The sequence below is a fragment of the Rousettus aegyptiacus genome, unplaced genomic scaffold, assembly GCF_014176215.1.
Source record: "Rousettus aegyptiacus isolate mRouAeg1 unplaced genomic scaffold, mRouAeg1.p scaffold_m13_p_7, whole genome shotgun sequence".
Lineage (NCBI taxonomy): Eukaryota > Metazoa > Chordata > Mammalia > Chiroptera > Pteropodidae > Rousettus > Rousettus aegyptiacus.
In genome coordinates, this window is record NW_023416310.1 from 89,530,975 (window position 1) to 89,548,740 (window position 17,766).

At 42.2% G+C, this 17,766-nt stretch overlaps 1 long non-coding RNA gene across 1 annotated transcript; it reads left to right on the forward strand.

Moving 5' to 3' along the window:
• Positions 1-14,617: 14,617 nt before the first annotated feature.
• Positions 14,618-17,565, forward strand: LOC118605039. The gene is made up of 3 exons (XR_004951868.1): positions 14,618-14,916; positions 16,598-16,695; positions 17,453-17,565. It is a non-coding gene; the product is annotated as an uncharacterized LOC118605039 (long non-coding RNA).
• The last annotated feature ends 201 nt before the right edge of the window (positions 17,566-17,766 follow it).

Below are 17,766 nucleotides of genomic sequence, written 5' to 3' on the forward strand. Positions count from 1 at the left end.
TGCCCAGTGTTTCCACTGCCACCCACCCTGCTTCCCGACTCTCTTCTAGAGTAATAGTCAGAGCATCGGAATCTTGTCCTGGCTTTGCTATGTTTTGATTAGCTATCAATCTCGGGTAAGCAATTCTTTTCTCTAGGCCTAATTCTTCTCTCTAGTTTCCCCATCTGTAAGAGGAGACTAATTCTATTTTATAAGATTATTTGAGGAGTAAATGAGAAAATCCCTCATGGTCGACTAGCGATAATAACTAACAACACATTGCACATTGAGTATGTGCCAGGGACTGTGCTAAACACTTTACATGTGCGATCATACTCGATTCCCACCACATCTGCTTTATGGATGAGGAAACTGAGGCACAGAGAGGTTAAGCAAGTGGTCTAAATCACACATCTGGTGATTGGTGACAGGGGCTTGAACCCAGGTCTGGCTCCAGGGTCCTCACTTGTGACCACCTTGCGAAGTTGCCTATTTGTAGAGCATTTTATGGAGTATATAACCAACCTCCCTCCACATCCATTACTGAACAAGTCCCTGAGGATCAGCTCTGGGGGAAAGGCACTTACTGTCCTCATTCTTTAAATGACCATTTTGAAGATCAGAGAGAGGATTTCCCCAAGGTCATAGGGTTTGTATATGACAGAGCTGGGTGAGGAAAATTAGGCTTTCTGACGCCACATCAGTAATGCTCCACCTCAAAACAACACATTGAACAAGCTACTCCATGTGAAATAGCTTTGAAACGTAATCCATACAGGTGTGAGCAATTCTTTTTTAACCTTTCCCTCTTCTTTATCTAGATGGCTCCTATATTTAAGCCCTTTTAAACCATTGCTATGTGGAGGCATTCTTTCCCTGGCCTAATCTGTTTCTCTTAAAAGCCTTCCTTGAATCTGGTGCAGTGAGCTGGGGCTAGAATTCCTGAACCTTGTCACTCAGCCTTAACCACCCCCTCACTGGGCAATTATCTTCTTACCTTTAGAAGGTTGGGGAGGAGTGTGGACTAGATGACCTATAACCTCTCAGACTTTATCTGCGCTCCAGCTAATGCTAACTGATCCCCAGAATGGGCAAGGCCGAAGAACCCCTAGGGGAGAGAGAATCTCTTACGCATGCCTGCTTTTTTGCACCCTCCTAGATAGTACATTTCTCCAATCAGCTTTACAGGCCCTTTCATGTTTAATTGCCAGTCCTAGAACCATATTTCTGGCTTTCCTTTGGCCCTGGTTTGGCAAGGCCCCTTGAATAGATTGCTAAACCCAGCAATCTAGTGTACTTTGGAAGAATACAATTGTCAGCTTGATATTCAGTGTTTAAGCCACCATTACTCAGCCTGAACTCTATGATTTCAAAGCCCTTGAAATAGAAACTAGCACGGTATTTATTTTACAAATACTGAGGCTTATGGAGCCAAAGTGACTTGCCCAAGGGTCACAGTGAGCCATGGAGCTAAACGCTAAAATGCAGGTTTTCTGACCCAGATTTCATTCTATACATCCATATTTTCATTCATTTTTTTTTTTAATATGGTTATTGAGCACTAACTACAGCCAGGCCCTGGGTTGGGCACGGAGCATATTGCAATGAATGTAACAGATGGGTTTCTGCACACGTGCGAAGGCAGATTGTATAATATAAACCATGTGTGTCTTATACTACATTAAATTGACAAATTCATGCCAACCATAAACTTCGTTTTTTGAGAAGTTCTTTTTCAGGTGACATCATCCCCCCTCCCCTTGCTTCTCTTCCCACTTCTCATTTGTTCACAGTCTTCCTGTCCAAATCAAGATTCTGGCGGAAGTTTGGGCAAGCCGGGCCCATAAGCTTCATCCCAAACACTAAGCCCTACTTCCCTGCCTCTGGCTAAAACAGCCCCTGCTTCTCCCCCTGACGGTGGGAACAAAGAGCATCGAGGCAGGGTGCCTGAAGGAGAGGACCTACTCTCCCACATGGGCCTCGTCTCTCATTGTGTCTTGTGGGTCAGGGTGGATAGGATTGGAAAGGTGACCGGGAGCCCAGGTTTGTCCATTGGTGTTATCTGCTTGGCCAGCTCAGTCAGACAAAAATGAAAGGGGCTTATTTTCTGGGTTGTTGCCTCAAGTCCCAAGGTAGGCACTGAAAATCATTAAACGTGTGTCGCATGAGATCTTTGGTTTTGGCATCAGAAAAACCTGGATTCGAATCCCAGCTCTTCCTCTTTCTAGTTGTTTCACCTTAGGCAAGGCATCTTTTCACATCTGTAAAAAGGAGAATTTTGTATGGACTGAGATAATGCATGTGAAAACTTCTGGTGCAGTACTTGGGATACATTTCCTCTTCATTACGTAGTAACTATTAAAGATGTCAGTGATGACCCCAAGTATCTTAGCTGTGGAGTAGGTGCCTGAACTAATAAACCCCTCCCTGCCCTCCGTATTTCCACTGGCAATTCTACCCATCATAGCTTTGTGATCTCAGACCAGTCCTTGTAGGCTCTCTGGCCCTCCAGGCCCTTTCTGTGCCATGGAGCACATGACCTCTAAGGGCTCCATCTGGTTTTGAAAGTCTCCCTGGGACAGTCAAGTACTTTGTGGACAAGATTCTGACCTGTTTTTATCCAGAGGTCAACGAAGTGGAGGAATGAGAGATTTCAGGACTTTAGAAAACCCTGTGAGAATATCCCACTCTCCCCACGTGCAGACACCCTCTGTTCAACCTCTCATTTACATATAATAGCTAAAATGAACTGAGTGCCTACTGTAGGATAGGCTCTGTTCTAAATGCTTTAAACGGACTAAGCTAGTTAATCCCCTACCAACCCTACAAAGAACATATAATGTAAATTCTATTTTATAATTTAGGAAACTAGGGCATAGGGAGGTTAATTACCCAAGCCAGTAAGTGGTAGAGCTGGGGCTCCATTCAGACAATCTGGCAAATCTAGGGCCTGCACTCTCCACTTCCACCCCTCGCTGCGCTGAAGCCCAGAGAGTAAAGGGGACTGCCCCAAGTCACACAGCAATTTACGCAATGATCCCTCATCATTAAACCACTAGAAGAGTCAGAGTGAGGGCAAAAATAAGCCAAATGTTAAAATATCTTTGCCTCACCCATTCTACATCCTCCTTCCACCCCCAAATCCTATGGGCTGTTTATTAAAAGCAGAGTGGCCTAGGGTGTGGCTTTATGGGTAAGTGCCAAGGCTGGCCTGGCTGAGCTGGCCTCGCAGTGGTCATCTGTCCTTAGGGCTAAACTTGGCTCTCCCTCCCACCCACCCACACGGAAGAACAGTCAGAGGGGGTGGAAATTTCCCAGGTGGAGATGGGGGCAGGACTGGAGCAGGAAAATAGAATGGGGAAAAAGGCAGGGGCCAGGATTAGGGAGGAGAGATGAAGGGAAAGGGGAAAAGGGAAAGACAAATATGTTTTAAATACCCACTGCGTGCGCCAGACATAGAATTAGGCACCGTCTCATCCATCCTGCGAGAAGGGCCTCGTTGTTACCTCCATTTTTCTTTACAAGGGGGGAAACTGAGACTCGAGAGGGATGAAATACCTGCTCAAAGTTATCAGATGTGTCTACTATGAAAAGGTATCCCTTTTCCATTATAGAAGAAAGGAGAAGAGTGACAGGAGAAAAGAAAGAGGAGAAACACAGTGGGGAGAAGGGAGACGAAGGTCAGCAGTGGGGGGCTTGGCGCCCTGCCCGGCAAGGGCAATGGGCCCAGAGTTGTCTCTGCATCCCAGAAGGCTCACTAGGCAAATGTTTATGAGAAACCTCGACACTCAGAAGGAACATGACCTCCTAGCCTGTCTGTTCCTGCCCCGTGACTGCTCCTGGATATAAACAGCCTGTTTATTAACCCCAGGAACTGGCTCCTCTGCCTCTTAGCTTTATCTCCTGGGATGGGCGGGCTTGGAAAGCGGGAGGTGCCTGGCCAAGAGTTTTTAGACTGGGAGGAGTGGCTGCTAGGAACTCAATGATTCTTAAAGAGCTGGGCCATAAGGGCCACAGAAAGCACACGTCCTGTCTGTGTGAGCCCTTGGGCACTTGCTCAAAGCCAAATGGTGAAGTTAATGAGTCCTAAAAGCCTCTGGCCCAATGGTTGCCACTTGAGGGGAATTAAAGCTTGACTCATCTCATTATTTTCCCTAATGGGCCCCACCATTACAGCACTGTGGTGCAATCAAATGAAATCATGGCTATCAAGGCACTTGGCGAACCGAATCCCCCCAATCCCACCTGAGAAGTTGCTCCCTAGTCTCGTCCCTCACTCCTCCCCAGTCCCTACACCCCACCTTCATTCAGTCCCTTAGGACAAACTCACGTAGTAAGACACACACACATGCTTATCCACCCCTATGCTGACCACCAAACACTGAGTCTCAGCTGTGAAATGAGGGTTATCATAGCATTGCCCTTTTCGCTTGTTGGAAAGGTTAAATGAGATACTCTCTCTGAGTTTGGCCCTGTGCCTGGCACCTCTGTGTGCTCAGTCAGCATTAGCTACATCTATTCCGGGTGTCCCTTGAAAAAGTCCATAGAAGGCCTCCCACGGCAGTGCTCTTACAAGTGACCTCGACTGGGAATGTTTCTGAATGGGAGACAAGCGATGAGGTAGGTGTTTGCGGGGACCGGAATGGGAGGAAGTGGATTTTATAGGCAGCGTGAAGGATTGGAACGAGGACACCAAGAACAACCACAGTGGAATTTCTGGGGAAGGGAGGGCATGTCCAAACACGAGAATTGGATGAAAAATCGTAGGATATTTACAACTTAGAAAAGAACAGAAAATAACACAGTCTCATTCCAAGGCAAGTGGTGAGGCATGTGACCTTTCAAAGACATAGGAGCTCGTGGCTGTACTTGAAAGTTGTTAAAAACTAACCGAGTTCATAGGGCTCATCTGGTTGGCTGCCTCTGCAGGGTGGGAGAGTGGATTCCCGCCTCCACCTCATACTTCCAGAAACTTCTCTCAGTGTTCCCCACAATATTGCCCTACTCAGAATCTTGGAATATGTCCCTCTCTTCCATTCTCTCTTCTTTCCATTGAGTCTATATATTTTTAATAGTTTGAGAGTATTTATTTACATAAGTAATATATGACTATTTTCTTTTTGTAAAATTGACACTTAACAATTAAGGCTAAAATCCCATTTCACCCCTTCTCTCCATTTTTTTGTCACAATTCCTCTCCTTTAGCATAATTAGCTGTGCTTATCCTTCTAAAATTTTCTCTAAACACACACACACATTATAAATATATATGACAGCATTTTTTTACTTTTCTTTTTTTTCATAAGTAGCATTACACATTATTATTGTGCTGCAACTCGCTTTTCTCACCACCGTATGTTTTAGAGATCTGTCCATGTTATTATTTTTAATATATTTAATTTTTAACCGTGTGGATGTTTTTGTTATCTACTTATTCCTCCCCTCACCCAGACTCTCACTGCTGCAAACAATGCTGCTGTGACTAGCTTTCTTGTGCACATGTGATTTTATTTATCTAAGACATAAATCTGACAGTGGAATTACAGGTTTTTTAGGATATGCAGACTCAGGAAAAGGTCCTGGGACCGAAAATCTACCTCTGTAAGTAGAGGACAAGGGAACACCGAAAGAAAGGGGCTGGCCATTTCAGTCTGGTACTTAACAGAGTTTATTAAGAGAAGCTTACATAAGAGGCATGTCTTGGGCAGCCGCAAGACAAATTGATCCCTGCACCACTGGGTAGGTGCCAAAGGATTATATAGAGTAAAAAGGCGATACTCATGGGTTCTAGCAGGTGAATGTTACCAGGTACAGGATATTAATTTATATGCTTGACCAGGTCAAAATAACGGCCTGTTCCAGGAACTGGCATGTACCAGGAGGCGAGGCAGGGGTGATGGTTTATGACAGAGTGAGCACTGATTTGCGGTGAGCAATCTCCCTTCTGAGCTAGGTCCAGCTCACGGGTCAGACAGTGGTCAGGTATGGGAACAGTGTCTTCTCAGCAGATTTCATCTCCTGCTGAATCTCAAGTATAGATTCTCCCTGGCCGGCTCCCCGCGTCATTTCTTCTGATTCTTCGGTTCCGTATCTAAATCATAAGCTCGCTACTTCTAACTCTCCCCTGCACATCTCCACTCAGAGGTCCCTTAGTAAGAAAATCTCGTGGAAGAAAAGCGACCTCATCTCCTCCTCGCAGCCCCCTCTTGGTGTACATGCTCACATTCTCCCAGCTGCCCAGACATGCGACTCTTAACTGCGTAGTTCTCTCCTCTCCCTCCGTGATACCTCAGATGTCAAATCTTGTGGATTTTATCTCAGTATTGTCTTTTGGTTCTCAATCCTCCTTATCTTTGTCCAGGATTATTTTAATAATCCCCTAACTAATCTTCTTGTTCCCTTATGCAATGCACCAAAATAACCTTCATAAAACACAGGTAATGTTATTCTCGGTGGTTGGTCTCCCCTCCCAACAATGCAAAATAAAGTAGGATCTCCTTGGCTTGCTATTCACAGACCTCTCCAATCTGATTGTTTTCTCCCTCTAGTCTTTATCTCTTCAGATCCTTCCTCTTTCACCCTCCAGATACGCTGAGCCCCTTGTTTTCCCAAATGTGCTGGTATTTCTTGCCTCTAAGATTTTGTTTCTGTGTTTCCTCTTCTACGAGTCTCCAAGCTCTGCCTGTTGAAAATCTATCATCCCTTCTAGGGATGGTAAGCCAAAAAGACATTGGGATGTGGGCTGCAGTGTTCCGCCACGCGTAGACAGTTTCCTAACCTCTCTGACCACCAATTTTCATCTTTGTAAGAAGGATACAATACCTTCCAGGTCTACATGGACCTTTTAATTAGGTTATGCATATAAAGCCACTTAACACAGTGTCTCTTACTGAGTAAAAACTCAATTAATTTTAGCTCTTATTGTTATCAAAACTGTTTTATAAAGCTGTGCCCTGTCTCACTGCCAAAATGACTTCCTGCCTTCCTGGGCTCTGTCTATTCTGGGGGGCATTTGGTCATTCAATTATTTATGTATAAATCTGCCCTCACACTTGATAATGACCCCCTGAGGGGGTCCTCTTCTTCACTGCTGAATAATATCCCAGCACATACCTAGAACCGAATTGAACGTAGGGAGAATATTTTACTGCTGTCAACTTTGGAAGTGCAGTGAAATGAAGAAAGCTAGCTATATGGAATCAAAAGGATGCTTTGAATTCCACCTTGGTGCTCACTGGTCGGTGAGAATCTGCACACATGGCTTACTCTTCCCACGTGAGTTTCCTTATCCTTAAAAAGAGGAAAATATTAATATCTGCCTCACAAGGTTGAAGTGGACTTAGGTATGTCAAAGGACTTTCCAGGTGTTTTTTTTTTTTTTTTTCCCTCCCCCAATCTTAGCTTGTCTTCTCACAGTTGCCTGCTTCCCCCTTGTGGATAAAATTCATATCACATATTAAAACCAGCCACTATAAATAATCTAGGAACCAGAGTTTTATTTCAGCATTGTTTATATTACTGAAAACAAACCAGGCCTCTAAATAGGAGATTGGCTAAATATATTATGGCACATCCACATGGGGAAATATTATCGAGTAATTTGAATATAATGAGATCGATGTCTATGGTGTATTGCTAAGTAAAACTCTAGTTATAAACTTATAAACTATGGCCCATTTTTAAATGTCTAATGTTGACAGCACTTATGTTGGGAGGTGAAATTCAGTTGCTTTTCATGTTCTTTATAATTATATGTCTGAGTTTTTAACAGTGAACATGTATTATTGCTATTAGAAAATTTCAGCTTCTTTAATTGTGGGAATCTATCGGTAAAAAGAAAAAAAAAAGTAACCTATTATTGTGACAGGCCAATCTGAGTCAGGGAGTACTCTGAATCGTATTTTGTAAAAATGCTTAGGTCCCATGTTATGAGAAACACCTGCAGTCCTGGCGGGATGCCTGGTGCTTGGAGCAACAGGTCATCAGAAGCAGATGTGGACTTGCACACAAGGACACATTGCAAGGGAGGGCACACACGCCTGACCTATTCTGGGACTTTTTGCTCTAGGGACGAGGATGGGAAAAAGATACCTGAGAAGAAATAGCTAAAAACACGGTCGTGGCCTTGAGGCTGAGTCTGGGAATTGGCTGTAGTTTGTAACTGCTAACCTGATAGTAACTAATGATGATTTGCGAAGCCAGCTTTTTGAGAGAGAAAAAAAAAAGCCATGAAGACAGGGGTGGGAGATGCTAGCATTGCCATTCCTTGCCATTCCTCCTCTCCCTTATCCATGTTAGTAAAAGCATTTCCAGATTCCGACTCTTCCTCCTAACCATCTCCGCAATAGTCCTAATGCAGTTTATGCACACACACAGTAAGCTAATGTTAAAGTCAACCTGAGAAACGTGGGCCTCTCTGAGAGGCAACCTCAACTGTCACTTTTTTGCTTCTTGAACCTGCTCAAGGCAGAGAGCCCCAAGTGGCACATGGTAGGAATAGCAAGCCAAGGAGAATGCAAGATTTGGCTGCTGTTCTGGGAGCATCTCAGAAGTGGGCCAATGGAAGCTGTGAAACTGCTATTCTTGGCCAGGCTGCTCTGAAGTCCTAAATCTGACCCTTTGTCCCCAGGATTTGTTGTTGTTGATGTTAATGTTTTAGATTATGTGAGCTATCTGGTGCCATCCGGATTCAAAATTCTGTGATTCTGTTTCCATGGTGCTGTGATTTTAAGATTCTAATCCACTGGTGACTTAGTCATCTAGGCAGTTAGAGGCAGCCTCACCCTCTTCTCTGGGGTCTCCTTGTGTCTGGGATTCAGACATGGCTGACCAATATTCCCGAGCCAATGACATCTTCTTAAAGAAAGTAAACACAGCCCACCTGCAGGTCTCTATGACCAACCTCATAAAGAAAAGTAAGTCAACCACAAAAACCATCCCATGCTCCATGAGGCAGGCACATTCCAGTGAGGAGAGAGGACATAGAAAAGTACACTGAGTAATATATATGTATATTTTTTTTTAGAAAGAGAAATAGTCCCATTGGCCCCTAGACTCAGATGCCTTTGTGGGAAGAGATGCAAGTATAGATGGAATGGCCAAAATGGCCTTACAACGGACCCATCTTAGAATACCAGATGGTGACTCTTTCCAAGGATCAGGGCTGGCTGATTGTAAGAGGTGAAGACCCAGCAGAATTATGCCCTGCAGAAGAACAGTGCCAGAAGGCAAATAAGAAAATTAGGGTGAAATGGTGATTAGAGGAAATAAAGGAAGGACTAGATGAGGAACAGAGAGATCTAAGCTAGAGCCTCGTTAGCTTATTGGTGGATTGCCGTAGTACAATATTTACCTCCCTCTTTGCTTCTAATATCTCTAAGCTCTTATCTATTCATCCATCAACATGAAATTGATTTTACAAAACCATCAATTCCAATGGAAATAGGAACACCTTTGTAGCCAGTGCTTCAAAAAGCCATTTACCAGTAATTCATTCTTGTAAACATGTGAGGGCCCAGGAATTCGTATGTCCAGTAAAAGAAGAATAGGCCATCAGATAAGCCAAGTACTACTTGCCTCAGGATTAGATTCACTACTGAATTCTGATTGCTGAATGTATCAACTTATTCTATAATAGTTTACAGATACTGCATCAATTCTGATTTTAAATACTCTCCCCACCTTGATCTCTAGCTACCACACATAAAAGCGGAATTGCAGTTAAGCATGTGGGCCCTGAATCCAGATTACCAGGGTTTAAAGCCTAGCTCCGTCACTAATTAGATGTGTGGCACAGGTCAAGTTACTTGATCTCTCTGGGCCTCAATTTCCCCTTTTGTAAAAAAGGATAATAATAACACCTACCTCATCGTATCGTTGTGAAGGTTAAATGAGATAATAGGTGTAAAATACTCAGAATCCTACCTGGCACATACTAAGTTTTATTTGTTAGATATTATTACATGTACTATCACTGATCCTCAGACAACTGTGTGTGTGTCGATTTCTGCTTTATGTCATGTTTTCCAAACCTCTGGATTCCACCAATGTGGAGACCTCAAGCAGCAGATGTCTCACCATGGATCGATTTTCATTTCCATCTATTTTATAAACCTCGGGCAGTACCTGACTCTTATTATACTAAGCCACGACATTCAGAACAATAATGTAATTCCTTGTTTCAAAATCTGAAAATTCTACTGAGCTTTCTGGCCCAGTTTCTAACACATAAGTCATCAAGTCTTTAAAAAAGTGAGATTTTCATTTTGTATCCAGCATTGAGTCCCCAGAGGCTCCAACACATAACTTTTGTGCCAGTGTGATACTGTGATTTATAATAAATACATATATTTGGTCTTTGTCCCTGTTTCTGGCACAGAGCTCGTAAAGCCCTGGGAATTTCCTAAGTGGTGAGAGCAATAAAGGTGTCTTTTGTTATGTTAAGGAGGTGACTTTTGGAAAGCACCTTAGGACAGGAGCTAGTCACTAGTGGACCTAACCATATGATTAGAGGGTTGGACATTTCAGTCTCACCCCTTGAACTCTGGGAAGGGAGAGAGGCTGGAGGTTGAATCAATTGTGAATGGCCGGTAAGTTAATCAATCATTCCTTTGTAATGAACCCTCTGTAAAAATGGAGGTGGGTTACAGAGCTTCCAGGATGAGGAACCAAAATGCTTCCATGCCACCATGCCAAGGTCCACAAGGACTTTAAGGGCCTTTGTTTGGAACCCCACCCTACGTATCTCTTCATCTGGCTGTTGATTCATTTCCTTTACTTTCCTTTGCAATCAGTAATCTAGTGAGTAAATGAGTTTCCTGAATTCTGTGAGCTGTTCTAGCAAATTAATCAAACTCGAGGAGGACTTCCAATTTATATCTGGACTTGCAATTAGCATTTGAAGTGCAGGACAGTCTTGTGGGACTGAACCCTTAAACTGCGGACTCTGACACAATCTCTGGGTAGACAGTGTCAGAATTGAGTTGAATTGTAGGACATCAGCTAGCTTTGGAGAATTCCTTGATGATATGGGGAAAACCCTCCCATCCCACCCCACACACATTGTAATTGGTGGCCAGAATCCTTACCCAGTTAGGTCATTAATTATATTTTCAAAAGGAATAAAGCTAAGTCTGAGGAAAGAAGAAAAACTGACATTACAGAGAGTAGACAGCCGAAGGAGTTAAATATCATATATTAGGTAATAGACAACAATTGAAGATTTACTTTATCAGGTTATTGAGAGAATAAGCAGTATCCTTTAGGTAGCAAATCTGCAGGCATATTTAAGAAGATCTAAAGAATCAATAAATCCAACTAGAACACTAGAGGAAAGGATAATGTGGGCTTTTGTAAGGGACTAATATGTGGAATATATAAAGAACTACAGTTCAATGATAAGAGAACAAAAAAATCCAATTTAAAAATGGACAAAGAACTTGAATAGACACTTCCTTCACCAAGAAAGATATACGAATAGCCAATAAGCACATGAAAACATGCTCATCATTAGTCATTAGAGAAATGCAAATCAAAACCACAAGATACCATTTCATATCCATTAGGATGACTATTATAAGAAAAAAAAAGAAAAAAAAAACAGAAAATAAGTGTTGGTTGGAAAAGATATGGAGAAATTGGAACCCTTGTGGGAATGTGAAATTGTGCATAGCTGTGGAAAACATCATGGCAATTCTTTGAAAATATAAACACAGAATTACCATATGACCCAGCAGTTTTACTTCTAGGTATATAACTATAAGAATTGAAAACGGGGATTCAAACAGGTATTTGTACAACAATGTTTACATAAGTATTATTGACAATAGCCAAAGGGTGGGAGCAACTCCAATGTTCATTGGCAGATGAATGGATAAAATGTAGTATATACAAACAATGGAAAGTTATTCGATTATAAAAAGCAATGAAATTCTGACTCATGCTACAACATAGATGAACTTTGAAGGTATGCTAGGCAAAAGAAATCAGACACAAAAGGACAAACACTCTATGATTCTGTTTATATGGGGTATCTGGAATAGTTAAAGTCATAGCAATAGAAAGTACAATAGTAGCCGCCAGTGGCTAGTGGGGAGGTGGAATGGGGAGTTATTGTTTAGTGGGTACAGAGTTTCAGTTTGTGATAATGAAAGCGTTCTGGATCTGAACAGTGGTGATGGCTGCACAACGATGTGAATACACTTAATGCCACTGAATTGTACACTTAAATAGTTAAAACAGTAAATTCTGGTATGTATATCTTGCTACAATTTAAAAAAAGAAAGAAAAAAATCTCAAAGTCCTTAATGAAGTTGATACAAATCACAGGTGGAATACATCTAAAGGGGATAATATCATTCTCTAACCACCATGCAAACGAGAGCATGAATGAGGGAAAGTGACCCATGGAAAAGGCGTTCAGGTAGGTAGGAAACTTATCTCAACAGTCCCTGGTTATTTCCAAAGGTCCAAGGCCTTTATTTATTTATTTATTTTAATGTTTTAGGTGAGGCAACCCTTGGTTGACCTCAGATTGCAAGGACCTTGTCAGCTTACAATCCCTTATTTTTTTATTTGTTAAGTCTATAGCACCTGGTTTTCCTAGGTGGTCTCTCATCCAACCAGGTCTGACCCTGCTTGGCTTCCGAGATCAGATGGGATTGGGCTTGTTCAGGGTAGCATGGCCATAGACCCAAGGCCTTTAGAAAGAGAGACGTGAAGCATATTTTTCTAAGACTGACCAACTGTGATCTTAACTTCATTCATCTCCATCCATACCCCTGTTCACCTGACTCACCTGGGTAGCTCCAACTAGGGGTTTCTCTCTCCATCATCCATGGTTCTTCTCCTTCTTCCAACTTGTGGATCACAACCGGCTTGGTGGTTTGATATCCTGTCAATGGGAAATGATATGGGATTTGGCCTAGCTACCCAGGCCTTAGGTTCTTTGGACTCTGAATTCATCTGGACTGTCTGATGAAGATGCCAATTTGTACCCAAAAAAGAGATGTCCTTCAATAAATCTGTAGTTATAGCTCCCAAAAGATTATCAATCTTAGTCTACTGAGACTTGGGGCCAAACTTGTAAAAGTATTTCGAAGGGCTGGCAATTTGGAGCAGCTAAGACAGGAAAAGTAGTCGATCAGGCACATGCCAATCAACAGTGGGACATGGTCCTCATCCACTGAGATGAGGTTGATGTAATTCTCTAGCAAGTCACTTCACCTTTCTGAGGCTCAGTAAAATTGGAACTAATACCTGCATTGTACCGAGGACTTTCACTATTTTTACTTTTTGATTAAGGTAACGAACATATCTTACAAAACAAGCTAGTGTGTGTACACACACATGCGCAGGCATGCACGCACGCTGTTTCCTCTGCCCAGCACACTTTTCTATTATTTCAAGTCTTTGCTCTAATATTATAAAGGAGGCCTTCCCTGTCTACCTAATTCAAACTTAGCCTTCCTACACTTTACCCTGATTTACTTTTTCTTTGTGCATAACACACCATCTTCTAATATACTATCTCATTTACTGATTTATTGTACTTATTGTTTATCGCTGCTTATCAAAACTAAAATTTCATGAAGGCAGGGATTTTAGGGATTTTTGTTTGATTCAGTGTTATATCCTCAGCATCAGAACAGTGTCTGGCTCATAGATGCTCAATAAATAGTCTTTGAATATATATACATAGCTGCAGTAAGTTATACAAAACATTCTTATCACTTGGGATATATGTGTGATAGTTCAGTGTTTTATTTAACTTTTTAAAATGCTTGCATACAAGAATACATACCACAGGATTCCATTTATATAACCTAGAATGGCAAAATTGACCTATACAGATAGAAATTGGAAAACTGGTCCAGGGAAGGGTTAACTGGAATGGGCAGAGCTTTCTGGAGGATTAAAATGTTCTATATTTTGGTGGAGTGGTAGTTACTTGGGTGTAGACAACAAATTTTACACTTTTATTCTCTGTAAATCACGTGCAAATCATTCCATGTAAATTGTATCCCAACTAAAGAAAAAGTACTGGCAAATAAATATACTAGTCTTGACTCACTGAACAAGACTTTACCACCCATAGTCACTACTGGGTTGCAGCCCATAGTTTGAAAACCCGACTCAAAGTGTTGCTATAAGAGATAAAGTTAGACACCTATGGAAAACAAGTACCAATTCACCTGGAACATTTCAGTCCTTCAGTAAAACTTCGTTCTCTTTTGAAACTGCTGAGGGCGTTCCTCCTCGTCGTGTCTACCACTTATGAGCACAGGCATGCGCTCCGTGGCGCGACACCTGCAGTGCCCGCGCACCGCGTCGGTTTCCGAGACCCGCCCACCTGGCCTCACGAGCCCAGGTTTGTGCAGGGTCACTGCAGCTTTTGACACATGCCCGTCCACACCTACCCCAAAGTCTGCTGAGCCCTGTTGTTCACCCGCGCCCTCTTCTTCTGCCGGCGCACCTCCAGTTTCAACCAAGTACAGCCTAGTGAAAGACTCGGGACCCACCGCCGCTGTCGAGGGTCAGCGATGTAAGGGCAAGGAGAGCACACTAATGCAGAAGGGGGCGCCGTGTTTCCTCCGGCCGTAAACTACATCTCCCAGAATGCCCGTGTGTCAGTGCTGCACACGCGCAGGGACAGGCTGGGTGCGCGTGAGGCGTTTAAATGTGTTCCACCTGATTACAGTGCTGCACTCCCTGCCCCTGTTCCCAATCCTCCCGCGAAAAAGCTCAGACAGAGAGAGGCACAGGTGGTACTTAGCGACAAACCTAGCGATAGCGACCAGACCTACTCCATTTCAAGAATTCTGCTGGGTGGGATCGCATTTCACTAAAAGTTTGAGGACTTCACTCTGGAATTTGACTTTGGGTCCAAGGCCTTTCGTACTTCTTGTGGTCAGCCTTTCCACTTCCCTGAGAGGACCTGTAAGTATAAAGCATGACAAAAGGGGAGATGAAACTCAGAGATTTATTTAAAATGCCTCCAAATAGAAGCTAACAATGCTTTAAATTAATATTTTGTGAGGAAGTTGGATTTTTCCTAAGCACACACAAATTTATAAAGATTACATAAATATGAAGACCAATAGCCAACTTATCTGAGTAATATTTAAGAAGAAAACTTGAAAAAGCTGGGAGACAGTTTTCCTCCACAGGACAGTTCAATATCATGAAGATACTGTTGCTCCAGATCGATTTATTGCAACATTAATCAGTGTCCCGATGGGTATCTATAGTTCCAGGGAAACTGGTTATTTAGAAAAAATAATATTGGATAGCCATCTTCCGTGTTATAACAATTTTTATATGACATAAATTTACAACAAAAGGAAATGTCTATACAGCACTTACTATTGTATAATAAAGAATCTGGCTGGCTTTTGTTTAGTATTCCTACGAAGTAACCTCTAAACCCTTGAAATAAAGAATTTGGCTAGTAAAATAAAGATTTTGCCTTTGGTTCCTGGGAGGTAGCCTCTAAATCCTTGGAATGTCCCTGTTATCAACAGGAATGTCTCTGTTATTCATGGTGGGCCCTGATAGTTCATGCTGACTGGGTGACTCATGGCGGGCCCCTAGATAAGAGACTGGCCACCCCACAAAAATCAACCATGTGATTAAGCAGTTGGGGCCTTGAACCACAGGATATCATTTGGACAACCTCTTGACCTCTGACGAGTAGAGGACAGGTGGAGTTTGAGTTTATATCTTCATGGCCAATCATGCCTAGATAATGAAACCACAATAAAAACTGGACACTGAGCTCAGGTGAACTTCCCTGGTTGGCAATACTCTGTGTATTGTCACATAGTGTGCTGGGAGGGTCACATATCCTGACTCAACACAGAGAGAACAGTTGCTTTTTGTGACCCAGACCTTACACTATGAGTCTCTCCCTTTGGCTAGTTCTTATTCATATTTTATTGCTATAATAAAACTGAAATCATAAGTATATAGATGGCCCAACTTACGATGGCTAGACTTACAGTTTTTCAAATTTATGATGCTACAAAAGTGATATGCATTCAGTAGAAATTGGTTAGGCTAAGCTATGATATTCAGTAGGTTAAATGTATTTCCAGCTTATAATGCGTTTATTGGGATGTAACCCCACTGTAAGTTGAGCATCTATAGTGCTTTCCTGAGTTTTGTCTGTAAGTCACTGAAATGAATTATCAAACCTGAATGGGTTCTGGGAACCCCTGAATTTTTAGCCCACTGACCAGAAGTGAGGGTGTACTAAGAACCCCTGAGTTTATGGCTGGTGACTGAAGTGAGGGCAGTCTTGTGGAAGACTGTGCCCTTAACCTGTAAAATCTGGTCCAGTTCCAAGTAGTTGGTGTCAAATCATTGCAACTATATACCATGCACAGTTATAGGTGCTCTGAATGTATTAACTAATTTAATACTCATAAGAACTCTATGAAGTAGGTTCTGTTATTAACTACATGGGTCAGTGTGCCATGGGGTCTCTGTGTGGCCAGCGATTTGTGGTATTTCTGTACCTGGTGATTCAGTGACTTGTGGAGATCATTAACAGGGATCAGGGGCTGATAAAGGTCAATCCCAGTCTACTAGGAAAGTCCTCACCTTACAATCTCTGCAGGTCAGAGGCCACTGCCAAGATGAAGCCACTCAGATGTTTTCTCAAACCACCATCTCACTCCATCACTTAGTCCTCACAGAAGAAAACATCCTTTGAATGTAAGACTAAATAAATCTAAAGGGATAAGATTATTATTGTCAGTTCTCTCTATAGCCGAAGGAACCCCTGTATTGAACAAGTTGAGTTTATTCCTCTAGCATCAAGTTAGGAGCATGCATACAATGGGGACCCGCAGGGACATCTCACTAACAGGGTCAGACTTTCCACTTCCCTGAGAGGACATGTGAGTGAGTATAAAGTATGGTGATTTTTGAGGCAGGCTTAAGCAAGTGGGCTTTGCTCTGAATTGAATGTCATCAGAAAGTGGGTAATTCAATGATTAGGAATTTTAATAAATCTTACCTAGAAATAGGAAAGACCAGACTGAGGCTAAAACCGTAATATGTACAGAAGTAGCAGTTCTTCATGTTAACTGATAGAGGGTGGTATTTGGTATTTTGTGGATTGGACAGTGTTGATGTTTTGTCTCTGTTAAAACATGATTTCGGAGAAGTCTTGTTTTTGTCTTATTCTGCCATGGTCACAGTGTGGCCTTGTCTGATGTTGATGTTCTATGTAATTACGTTAAATGGGAGAGTTGTGAGTGCCAGGCCAGCTCTCGGATGTGAGGGGCTGCTTTTCTCTCTTTCTCATGTGAGCTGTGATTTCAGCCCTGCCTCTATCTAAGTTTATTGAAATCATTATATATTCTGTTCGACAAACATTTATTAAACACCTTGTATTTACTTGTTGCAGAGTTGAGTGTCCAAATGTGAACATGACTATTTGTTTCTTTCCATTTTTATTTTGACAAAGCCTAGGTACCCCATACAGTCTCTCTAACATGGGATCACTCACTTCCTGTGAATGAGTTCAACAGTTCATCTTTATCTTCATGACCCATCCTGGGACTGCGAAAAATTTACCAGGCAAGTATTTTCTTGCATTGTGGTATATTCCCACTTATCAAGAGTACCAACCTATCATTATTTTCTTACGTAGACAAGTGCACTGTTGAAAATCAGCAATAAAAATATGAAAGAGCTTTTAGGATTTTGCTGGTAGCAAATTCTGTCTAAGGAATATAGATGCATTCCTCAATTTTGTATTTGGTTATTCCCATTCTTATT